We start from the raw sequence: 12,241 nt of genomic DNA, 5'->3' as shown, positions 1-12,241 counted from the left end.
AAACTTACAGATTCTGGCTTCACACAATTAACTCAAGGCAGTGTCAATTTACTCTTGGCAGAAAGCCAAGGTCTGCTTGACCTAGAAACTACTTACTCTGATTGGTTAACGACCAGCACTCAACTCTGTTCTCTAGGAATGCTAGCAGTTTGGGGTTAGGTGTGTTAGGAGTAGGAGTGCTGTGTATGGTTAAGAGAGAGAGAGAAAGAAAGGATTTATTTTGCTTTGTTTTGTATGCAGAAACTCTGCTGGTTTCTTTTCCCTTTTAATAAATCCTGTAAATAGTTATTCTGAGTCTAGCTGACTAGTCATTTCCACCTCAACTAGCTTCTTCGCTGTGCAGGAAAACTCTGCTACGTTTGGGCTAAAGCCATTAGAGCTATGCCTGACACTTCAAAGTTCCATGATTCTAGGCTGCCCAGTTTTTGTTTTGTTTTTAAAAGATACCTGCCTTATGATGACCTTTTTCTCTTCAGGGACAACTTTAGCCTCATCACTGCCTAAGGTGAGTCACAAATGTCAATGTATTGAATGGCTGGCTCATTTCCTACAGGGAGGTGCCATTTTCATCTGCAGGCAGAGTATTTTCTCACCAATCTGTATGCAACACAGAACACACAATAACTAGAGATGCTCATTTCTCAAGCAACTTAGTGTGGTGAGTGCATAACCATATAGGCGACATCTGCCTAAATGCAAAGGAGAATTTCACATTTTCTGGAAAGGCGCTGGATTTATGTTTGTCCCTATGGGTGTTGGTAAAATTCTTGCCATGTTGATGGATGCTAAGTATGCCTACTTTGATAAGTGGTCATTTGTATTCAGCTTCAGTTATGCTACTGAAGTGATCAGGCTGAATTAATTGAAATCATTAACAACATGCATGTCTTTTTTCACTACTCTTTTGGTTAAATATTCCCTACCCATTACACTTGACTGCATCCAAAACAGAGGCAGCAGTAGGCTCAACACCAGTCTGGATTTTTAAAATCCTGCTTTGAAATGTAATATCGTCTGGTACAAGGGCTCAGGCACCAGATGTTTGGCTTCAATTTCAACTGTGTGTAAAGTTATCTTGTATTTTGGCCATTGCTATAATCTTTAAATTTCAAAAGGTAAGTACAATTACAGGGGGAAATGAAGTTTAACAGTTTGTTGTTGATTTATGGTCAAGTACAACTTGTTTCTTCTAGTCCATTTACACTTTTAACCGGCAAAATCTATTTTCTATATTCTCAGTATATTTCCATTTCTTCCAGCAGAGCCAGAATGCATCTAATTTTGTGTGGTGATATGTATACTTGAATTAGTTAATAAACGTCAGTTAACACACTGCCTGCTCATTAAATTAGCTATCTCTACTTGCCTATTAATAGCTGTACACAGCAATCTGTAATCGCACATAAGAAAAATCTCTGCAGTTGGTATTTATGACTAAAGCAGTCTCCTAGCAGACTCCCTTTCCTTGTAGTGTGTGGGTGTAAGGGGGAAGAAATCAGCCTTCATTCTTGTGTCAACAGTGCGGGGTGTGCAAGAAAGGTGGTGGGGAGCTAATATCTAGAGAATGAGATTATAAAGAGGAGAGAATAAAAGTGATGGATGGAAAATTCAGAGAAAGAATCAAGGTGGAAATGGAAGCCCCACAGGAAAAGGGTGGTAGGTAAAGGAGAAGAACGGAAGAATGATAATCGGGAGTCGTAGTCTGTAATGAGACGAGAGAGGACAGTACATAAGCGCAAGATGCTGAAGGGGATAAAAAGACAAATAGGATTCAATTTAAAGAAAGAAAAAGGAAGGGGGAGGAATAAGAATGTTGAAACGACGTGCACAAGAAAGTATGTGCTTCTACTAAAACCAGGTGAAGAAAAAGGAGAGGGAGAATGGGAGAAATAAGGTGAGCCATAGGAAAATATTGCTGCCCATGAGAGGAAAGCCTTAAATAATAATAATAACACACATAAAAGGGAAATCAAACATTGTTAGCATTTCTGAAGGAATTTATGAAAGAAAACAATGTTACAGAGAAACGTAGCTTTATACATGTGCCGAGCATGTGAAAGAAATTGAAACACACTGTAGGTGCAGCTGCGTTCTCCCAGGTGAGCGTTCCCAAGATGTAACTTCTCTGCTGACAAAGTTTGTAGTGTTGAGGGAAGTGCTAAATGCTGCCCTTGTTGGTATCTGTTAAGGAGTAGAAGCCCATTCCCCCATTGAAATTCTTACACCAATTATCACATGATCAGGTGAGTGAGTGAAAGTTCAGGCAGCCAGCAGGCAGCTAGTTGCGAGCTTCCAAAAAAGGAACAGATGACTTAAAAATGCAGTCCTAGAGGCACTTCAGTAGTTTAACACTGTAGCATTGTTGCTGGGTGGGTATATTTTTCCTTCATGAATGCGTTAATTAGTAAGCCTTTCCCAGATTTTGCAGAATATATGCTCATGGAGATTGAACAAGTTTCCAGATATTATTGGTCAGTTTCCTGACAGTAGAGGATTCCTTGCACCTTTGGAATAAAAGCGTATAAACTAAAAACGCAGCAAACAACAGACACATACTTTTAACTTTGTGCATTGCTTTAGTCAGAGCAATGAAGAGGGAGCTAAATAGCATGATTAAATAAGGCGAGGGGGCTAGCATATTGATTCATCTGCAAATTAAATTATTGTTTTTAATTAGAATTACACAGTGGCAATATGTACGTACTTAGGTCTTAAAAGAAATGCCTTAATAACAAATAAAATATTTAGCAGCGTGCCGTTGTTCAAGTCCATGCATATAATCACATTAGTTAGTGGTGCTTATAAACTGGTAAACTGCATGTATTTCACAGGTCCAGGTTTTCTGTGTCTCCATTTTTTGGGTAATCTAGGGCTTCAATGCTATGTACGCAAGTCCCAGTGAACTCAGATTAATATGTAGAGGATTTGATTGCATGACAACCATGCTAAATTATAGCATTAATTATGATTGCAAAAGTCACACAGAGTGAATGGTTTTCCAGTGTGTGGCTAATTTATTTTACTTTTTTTTTATCCCAGAGAATTTGGCGGGGGGGGGGGGATGCAGTTCAAGGAGATTAATACAGCACAGAAATTATAGAGTTGAGTCCAGCAGATAGCAGTGAGAAGGTGCATGCAGAGCATACACTTACCACAGGCCTGGGAGTGATAAGCAAGCCCCCCCGCCCCGCCTAGGACCACCTGTTTTTTTTGCCTTTTACTTGCCTTTTCACTAAACCGAACTTCAGCTCAATTAAGCTGAACTAAAACTAAACAACTCAGTACCTCAATCTCTTTCCTCAACTAGCATCAGTGATTAAGATAGTGTCTAGGACATAACCCATGTCCTTTGTTGGTGTTTGGAACAAAACAGTTTGTCTGCAGCTGGCAAAGTCCTGTTGCCTCTATCCTTTCATTTGTGTGAGTGAAATATATGTAAGCTTGAAGCCTCCAAGAAGACTTGAAAAGGAAGAAGAGGCTGGGTGGTTGGGGTGAGTTTAATTCTGTATCCTACCCCTTACTTTCTAGTCTCTCAAGTAATGTGCGTCTTTTACCCTGAGCTAAGCATGCAGCACTGGAGAAGAGTAACCGTATCACGTACACTGAGTAAATGATTTGTCAAATTAAGCTATACATGATAATTTCAATATATTGTATGTGTGTTATTGTTGGAAATGTGGGTGTTACTTTGCATTTTTTTTGAAATAGCAGTAATAAAACAACAACATTCGAAATTCAATTTCCCACCCTATCATTATTACTTAGTTTCCCATCACTGTTTTTGTTTGCTTGCTGTGCACCCCACTGTGACCAGACAAGTGTTAACATCTGTTTACACATCCCTTAAAAACTATGTGGCGCTGTGGGTAAAAGCCTCAGTGCCTAAGGCTTGCCGATCGAAAGGTCGGTGGTTCGAATCCCCGCGGCGGGGTGCGCTCCCGTTGCTCGGTCCCAGCGCCTGCCAACCTAGCAGTTCGAAAGCACCCCTGGGTGCAAGTAGATAAATAGGGACCGCTTACTGGCGGGAAGGTAAACGGCGTTTCCGTGTGCTGTGCTGGCTCGCCAGATGCAGCTTTGTCACACTGGCCACGTGACCCGGAAGTGTCTCCAGACAGCGCTGGCCCCCGGCCTCTTGAGTGAGATGGGCGCACAACCCTAGAGTCTGTCAAGACTGGCCTGTACGGGCAGGGGTACCTTTACCTTTACCTTTAAAAACTACCAGAAAATGGTCACGCCAATGGAACTCTTTCAGTGGGGCTGGGTGGGCAGGAGAATTCCATTTTTGTCCTTTCTTTAAAGTGTTTAGCACAACTTATCAGCTACGTATAGAATCGTGGGCCAATTCAGTATACGAGTACTGTTTATTGACTTGCATATTGTATGAGCTTGCAGTTATCCGTGTCTGTTAATTTAACAGAGAGCTTTATTCCTAATGTGGAGTCCTGACAGGTGTTTTCTGACATTATGAGTTATGGATAATAACACCAGCAGGTAACGTTGTCAATACAATAGCCTGTGATCTGCGATGTCTTTTTAACCTTCAGGGGTTTTTTTACTTCTTTGTTTTTCTCTCAGACAAAAGCTTGTACCATATGGAGACTTACCGTTCCATTGTAATGTCTGCTGTTCACTTATAAGTAGAGCAGTTTTGGAGCAAACAGCTTCATATGTATGACACAAACACAATTGTTAATCTGCCACCGGGTTCCAACCGCACTGTCGAGGCTCTACCTTTCAGCCCATTAGAACTCTGTTCTGCTCAACAAATTCAAACCGCAAAACTCCTTTTAGCTGACTCTGTTCATTCTAAGCTCTGGTATTGCATTCCGAATGGTAAAAAAGATAAAGGTAAAAGACCCCTGGACGGTTCAGTCCAGTTAAAGGCGACTATGAGGTGCAGCAGTCATCTCGCTTCAGGCTGAGGGAGCCCGCATTTGTCCACAGACAGCTTTCTAGGTTGTGTGGCCAGAATGACTAAACCGCTTCAGGCGCAACGGACCACCATGATGAAATCCAGAGCGCACGGAAACGCAGTTTACCTTCCTGCTGCAGTGGTACCTATTAATCTACTTACACTGGTATGCTTTCAAACTGCTAGGTTGGCAGAAGCTGGGACAGAGCAACGGGAGGTCACCCCATTGTGCTGATTTGAACTGCCAACCTTCCAGTCAGCAAGCCCAAGAGGTTCCGTGGTTTAGACCACAGCGCCACCCGCTCCCAAATGGTAGATTGCAGGATACAGACCAATTAATTATTTTCATTAAGTTCCTTACCACCTACCAAGTTAGCTAGCCAGAACTTTTATAATAGGACCAGTCATGGAAAGACAAACAAATTCTCCATGTAATTGATCAGGCTTGAATAAATCCTGCCCTTGTGTAATCATAGGTTGTGTACTAAGCTGGAGGTATTAAAGATTTATTTTTTGTCTCTGAGCCTACCTCTCTTTATCTGTCAGAAGCAGAAAGGCATAATCTTTATTTTGGGGCATAAACATTCTGTCTTGCCATCACCAAAAGTTAGTGTACAGCATCTTTGTTTCCACTGAAATGCGCGTTGGGTTCTGCATACCCAAATGTAAGGAGGACTTGAGATTAAGAGGGGATGAGGCAGTGACTAGTAATTGCACGTCAAACATCAATTCAAACGGCCCCTTATGGAACTTTACTTAACCAAAGACAATGGTAAAAGCAATCATAGCTGAACTACTAAATTGATTAAAGTGAACAATACTGTATTGGTAAGCAATAAGCAAGGAAGTGGAGTTGCTTCTCTCCTAGAGTTCCCAAGAGAACTAGTGAAAGTAATTACTTAATACTATTAAGTTCTGAACTAGCCCTCTGAAAAGGGGGGGAATATTGATTTCCCATTTTCAGCATACCAAAGTAATTTGTAATGCATTTACAACCGTTCTTACAACTTCCTAAACAAGACAGTAAATAGTCTTGCCTCCACAGCATTGCAATCAAGAAACCTCGGTTTGTTAGCTTCTTCTCAACTATTTGCCCTAGTTTTCACTGACGTAATAGATGAAATCTACAGGAAATCATTCCGTTCAAATAGTCTCATCGGATCATCAGCTGCATTTACTAACAATGTTGGAACAACAAGAATCTGGTTATTTTTGTTATCTAATTATTTTCGAAGCACTACCAAGCAATGGAAATCATGCTAGATTTCTCTTTGATGGTTGTACTGTTTTGTTTGCAGAAAGGATTACCGCAGAAGTATGGGCATAATTTAATCGGATGGTATTTAGTTGAATCGGCACATTACACAGTGGGTTCCAAGAGTTTTCAGACTCATACACGATGTCTAGTAAGAAGTGAAGTCCATGAAATCATGAATGGTGTGGGAAGAGAAATAAGGAACAATAGGTTACTATTGTTAAACAATATTGTTAAATTTATACAGTATTGAAGCAAGAGAGGATTTATCTGCACCAGATTTAAAACATGTTTGTTTGCTTTTTTAACATAACACAGTTCATCTGTGGAACTGTCCACCACCAAAAAAATATTCAACACTACAAATGCATTCCAAAACGACTCCACAAATTCATTAACTGTTATTTAATGAGTAACAAGTTGTTTAGAATGTTTCTATACAGTGGTACCTCAGGTTACATATGCTTCAGGTTACAGACTCCACTAACCCAGAAATAGTGCTTCAAGTTAAGAACTTTGCTTCAGGATGAGAACAGAAAGCAGACTCCGGCGGCATGGCAGCAGCAGGAGGCCCCATTAGCTAAAGTGGTGCTTCAGGTTAAGAACAGTTTCAGGTTAAGTGCGGACCTCCAGAATGAATTAAGTACTTAACCTGAGGTACCACTGTACTGTCATAGGCTGGATACCAGTAGAGTCTAGGGTGCAGTGTGAGATTGCTTCTAAACAGGATTTTGTTTCAGGAGAGAATAGTTGTGGAATTGCATATCAGGGCTATTTAATACTTTTGCTGCTTGCAGTTAAACTAGATGAGTGACCCAGTTTCTCCCAGTGACTGTATTCCTAAACCCTAAACCACTTGATGCCTCCTTCTAGAGACCCAAACTTGGGTCTCCAGCTGTTTTTGGACTACAACTCCCATCTCCCATCATCCTTAGCTAGCAAGACCAGTGGTCAGGGATGATGGGAATTGTAGTCCTAAAACAGCTGGAGACCCAGGTTTGGGAAACAACGTTCTAGAGACTTAGAGCTAATACATCTGGCTCTAAACGGTAAGAACATTGTATTTTGGAGCTTGGTTCTGCTATAAATCAGTTGATATAATGAGATAGGTATTGTAAAGCACATCGTTCAGTAAAAGAAGTGCTAGAAAAATTCATAGGAGGAATATTTGTAGGATAAAGTTTATCCAAAATAGTACTGAAGACCAGGAGTCGGGTGTTGGATGAGACATTGGGGTGAACTGAACAAGTCATTTTACATTTTCTTCTTTTTGTGTTCCCCGCATATACAAACAGACATAATAAATCTCACTCTTGAATATCACTAGTGTTAAATTATTGTTGGCATCCGGCTGTCTCGGGAGACAATGGAAGAGTGCACCTTCAGAGGTAAAGTCAAAGTGCTGGAGATTTACAGCACCTGTTGTGGCAGTAGAGACTGATAGGGGAAAGACATGTTTTATTTCAGGTGGGTGTTTGGTCTGTAGGTGTAGATGTTTGGTTTCTCTGCTTTCCTCCCAGTGTTATTTATGCTGGTGATATAAAGTCTTTTGAACAGCTTTTATGGGAGCTAGTATCATGGTCCAGAAGAAACTTTAATAGCCAGTGACTTGCTCTTTAATTTTGAATGCATGAGTCACAACCACTTTTTACCTGTGAGATGTTGTTACGTTTAATGAATATGTTCCAGGAAAGTGGGGGAAACGGGTCTAGATGTCTTCCTCTTCTCTGAAATGAATACCACTGTCTTCCTCCCAGGAGCAGTTTAAAGATTAGCTGATGTGTCTGCACAGCATTTTGGAAGCAGACCATCTAAGTGCTCCAATAAATTGAGTGCCTCGGCTTGTTCAATGCCTCTGTTTTTAAAAAGTTCAGAGGATGTGGTTGGTAGAGGCATACTTTATGGGATGGTTGATGATTGACCATCTGCCCTGAAGCAGGTTTAATCGGGGATTCAGACCTTTGGAAGAACAGGCTTCATCCTGGGTTCTTCCAGACTTGGACCATTTAGCAGCATCCAATCATTGCTGTTTTGCTTTAAACTGGAAGTGTAATAGCAGCTCTGCAATAACTACCTGAGTTATTTCCATCCCAGCTGGTCATTCTAAGAACTATAACTTTAAGAACTTGTGTATGAAATTGCTTTCCTTCCCCTCCTCCTTCATGCTCCTCCCTTTTTCTTTTGTGACATAGTTTTTAGGTTGTAAGCCTGAGAGCGCAGACTGCCCTTTCAAGTGTTGTTTAATTGGTACGGAAGATGATGCGGAAGATTATTTTGGCTAAAGAGTGTGGTGAAAATGCTTTAAATATAAAATAAAGAAAATAAGTACAGTTGTACCTTGGATCCCAAACTTGGATCCCACCTTGGTACTTGGACGTTTTGGCTCCTGAACGCCGCAAACCCAGAAGTGAGTGTTCTGGTTTGCCAATATTCTTTGGAACCTCAACGTCTGACCTGACGGGGCTTCCGCGGCTTCTGATTGGCTGCAGAAGCTTCCTGCAGCCAATCAGAATTCGTGCTTTGGTTTCCAAACGTTTTGGAAGTTGAACGGACTTCTGTTCAACTTCCAAGATATGACTGTAATTAAAGCGGGGGGTGGAGATCGGGCAACATGGTAAAATGTTGTACTTTAGCAATGTATTGCAGGCAAGCAAGTGCTTAGACTGCATTTCCCCACTAATATTTGGACACAAATACATTGGTGGTATACAGCCAAGACCTCTGCTTTGTTGATGAATTAACATAATTGTCCTGTTTTGCTGATTTTTTAATTTTAGCAAATTTCTATCACTGACCTTAAAGAACATTTCAAAACTCCCTAATTGCTTGCAGCTGTGGCAGAGTGTCATGCAGCTAATGAATAAACAGGAAACAAAAGATGCAGCATGTCAGCTTTGCAATGACATTTTTTTCAGCTGGAATAAAATAACATTGTCCAGTTATTTCGCCCAGTGCTGCTTTGCAAATGACAGCCAATTAAGTTCTGTGTGATTCGTTCTTTTTATGCAGCCACTTACCCGGTTGAAATAAAAACAAAACGTATCGTTACACTTAGCAGTTTTTAACATCACTGGGATTGTGGGAGATGGTGTGTCTCACTGTTTATGACCACATATGCTAACGAAAGGCTTTAGCAGTAATATTGTAGGCTTCGCAAATGTGAAAGCGAGCTAATGTATGTCCTGTGGAAAGACAGCTTCTGCAGAGCTTATTAAAATATCTAGAAGCTCCACTAAGTAGAACTGGAAGCCAGGCCATCTTTTCAGAGAGCTGTCTTAGTACATTATAAGATTCTGTATCAAACCTTGCAGTTCTGAAAATTGTATTCCCCATACTTTCATTATCCAAGCAAAGAGATTCACAGCAGTAACTATCAAAGACTAAAAGCAATTTTAAAATGGGCAATTCACTAAACATTTTAAGATTATTTTAAAAAACCAAAAAAAACACCTCACCATTCCTAGCTTCTTACTCTAATAACAGATAGGTCCCCTCCAGACTGAGTTTTTTATGTGGGGTGTGTGTGTTTGATATATAATTGGTCCAGAAATAGTCCATTAATGGTGGATTTATACAGGACCATCCATCCATTACTCCACTTTATTCGTTTTTCTGTAATGCTTCCTCATTGTTACCACATTATTACAGTCTGGAGGGGTACACTTTCATTATAGGGAGCGGATGGCGCTGTGGTCTAAACCACTGAGCTTCTTGGGCTTGCAGATCAGAAGGTCAGCAGTTTGAGTCCGGGCAACGGGATGAGCTCCTGTTGCTCTGTCCCAACTCCTGCCAATCTAGCAGTTCAAAAGCATACCAGAATGAGTAGATAAATGGGTACCGCTGTGGCGGGAAAGTAAACAGCATTTCCATGCATTCTGGCACTCATCACGGTGTCCCGTTGTGCCAGAAGTGGTTTAGTCATGCTGGCCACATAACCTGGAAAGGTCCTTTTCCTTACACTTGTACTATAGCACATCAAAAGTGAGACAAAGTCAAAACCCAAATACCCTGGAACATTTGTAGTATTAGAAGTTACAGAATTTCAGCAGGAAGCTATGGAGCATCCTTGCCTTCAATTCAGAAAGTTCCCACCGACTCCAACAATATACAATCAGAAAACGAGAGTTGTAAAATTTGAATTGCATATGAAATTATTAATGGAAATGAATTGTACATTCTATTCAATAGAAGTTACTGAATTCTGAGCCCTTTCTCACCTGCAGCCCAATTAATATATTTATATTATTATTAAGGCTGCATGTAGGAGGAAGTGACATAGGATTTTTCTTTAATTGAGGTCACTAGCTACTTTGAAAACCATTTACAGTGACATTGTGTTGCTGGTTAAAAAACAACAACTCTTAATTTAAGTAGAGCAGTTGCATCAAAGCAGAAAATAAGTTGGTATGCTCATTCTAGCTTCATTTTACATTTCATTAGTTCAGCAAATACTGAACTAATACTCTAACCTTAAACACCACACATGGAAACAATACATGGTTTGCAAACTGGAAGACAATGCTGTTTTCTGTAGGGATCCCTCCATAATCCACATTTAAACCCTGGGACATCATGCTGACTTGTTATTTATGAATTCTAGTTTCTGTAGATTCTTGTTCCTTTTGACTCTTTTTTTGTTTGTTTTAAGTATACAGTGGTGCCCCGCAAGACAAATGCCTCGCAAGACGGAAAACCCGCTAGACGAAAGGGTTTTCTGTTTTTCAATGCGCTTCGCAGGACGAATTTCCCTATGGGCTTGCTTCGCAAGACGAAAATGTCTTGCGAGTCTTGAGATTTTTTTCCGCTCCCCAACCCCTTTTTCTAAGCTGCTAATAGCCTTTTAGCAGCTAATCTGCTAATCCCTTAAGCCTTTAATAGCCGCTAATAGCCGCTAAACCGCTAATAGCGCTAAGCCGCTAATAGGGTTGCTTCGCAAGACAAAAAAATCGCTAGACGAAGAGACTCGCGGAACGAATTACTTTCGTCTTGCGAGGCACCACTGTACAGCAAGCTTAAGGTCAGATGTCAAACATTGAGGTTAAGTTTCATCAGACCTCAGCCAAGCTCATTGTTGGGCCGTGGAGTCCAAGGCCAGCTGAGGGTCTGGTTCTAGTCCATGCATGCCAGGAACTAAAGTGCCAGAACTGGATGATGCCATTTCATGGGCCAGTAGTCAGGTTCCAACCATGTGGGCAAAAAGGAGAGCAAGGCAACGAGTTACTCAGATCAAGGGTGTTACTTTGTTATCAGGGTTGCATACAACCTGATTTGTTTGGATTGGCCTTTAGTCTGCTGACAGTATTTAGGTTGATTTCTGAAATTTAAAAAACCTGTGGCGCCTCATCTACTTTTTTATTTATAAGCCAGAATCCTGGTGGCACAAGAGATAAGGCATTGGGAGGTTGACTGGTGTAGAGGCATGTGCACATGCACAGAGACAATAGAGTATCAACATTAATCAGTGAAATTGGATGATAATTAGCACACTTGAGTATGATCTTTACCTGTTTTTGGTTTAACAGCAATGCAAGCTTGGTTAAATGTGTCTCATAATTTTCCCTTATCAAATATCCTGTCGTACAATTGGTGAAGTTTTGGCACCAAGAGACCTATGAATGTTTTATACTACTCTACTGGAAATCCATCTGATCCAGGTTTCCTACTATTTGCCATTTTTAAAAGAACGATTTCCTTAATCTCTACTTCGGAGAGTGGAATTAATAACAATTGGTTTTGTGTATCTTCTGCATGGGTGTCACAGACCAACATGGGCCCCAGTAGTTTCTGCATGTTCCTGTTTCTTAAATGATAGATTTGTTTGTCCGTTCATTCTCTTACATAGTGTTTGTCCTATCAACAGAAAGGGAATGTTGATAGGTGATGATACGTATGATATAGAGAAAGTGCTTGCGAACAAACTCTTCATAGGCACGGCTGAGAGTGGTAGGATCCGTAATGTTTTACTTATTTATTTGAAACATTTATAGCCTACTTTAAAAAAAGAGGTAATATCAGAGAAAGCTAGTTAAAAGAAAAATGAATTACCAGTACAATCACAGCAATAACAATTAAAG

At 40.6% G+C, this 12,241-nt stretch overlaps 1 protein-coding gene across 6 annotated transcripts in view; it reads left to right on the top strand.

Annotated features, from left to right (window-relative positions):
- PDE11A (phosphodiesterase 11A) overlaps positions 1–12,241 on the top strand; it is a 153,928-nt gene that overhangs the window by 30,749 nt on the left and 110,938 nt on the right. The window lies entirely within an intron of this gene.

This window comes from Podarcis tiliguerta (genome assembly GCF_965153285.1).
Source record: "Podarcis tiliguerta genome assembly, chromosome: 1".
Lineage (NCBI taxonomy): Eukaryota > Metazoa > Chordata > Lepidosauria > Squamata > Lacertidae > Podarcis > Podarcis tiliguerta.
Note: the sequence above shows the minus strand (reverse complement) of the source record. Positions and strands in the feature narration are given on the sequence as shown.